Genomic DNA, 738 nt, shown 5'->3' on the forward strand with positions numbered 1-738 from the left:
TGCATTTATGTAACTATTTTTTATTGCTATTGTGATGTTTTACCCTATGTTATTATTATTATTATTATTATTGTTATTATTTATTTATTATTATTTACGTTGTTTTTGGTTGGTTTAGTTTGTATATTTGTATCTAGTGTTATTTATAGTGAAACTGAATAATTATAGTGTGTCTCTCTGCATGCACCCATTCTCGCTGATCCCTTTTCACGTTATTTTATTGGAAGCAGCTGCAGTAGCTGCAATTGCTGCAGCTTTAGTAGTAGTAGTAGTAATGGTAGTTGTAGTAATAGCGGCAATTTAGTAGTAGTATGAATGAATGAATGAATGAATGAATGAATGAATGAATGAATGAATGAATGAATGAATGAATGAAAGGAACGAATGAATGAAAGACTGAACGAGTGAATGATTATCTGGTAATGAACATAGGAATAAACTCACCACACATAATCGGATGAATAGTCGGATGAACGTTTGAATGGTCAAATAGGGATTAAGTGAAGGAAATATTGAACGAATGAATGAATGAACAAACGAATAGATGAATGAACGAACGAACGGAGGGAGGGATGAATGAAGGAATAAACGAACGAACGATAGAATTGACGTACGGATGTAGTTTGGCTGAATAATAAGGAAAAGTTTGACGGTTATTCGTGTTGAGGTGGTTCTCGGATTTTACGTTACGCCGTCAAAACAATTTGATCTTCTAAGATTGAATGAATCATCGTGTGA

Source organism: Helobdella robusta (assembly GCF_000326865.2).
Source record: "Helobdella robusta unplaced genomic scaffold HELROscaffold_62, whole genome shotgun sequence".
NCBI classification, from domain to species: domain Eukaryota; kingdom Metazoa; phylum Annelida; class Clitellata; order Rhynchobdellida; family Glossiphoniidae; genus Helobdella; species Helobdella robusta.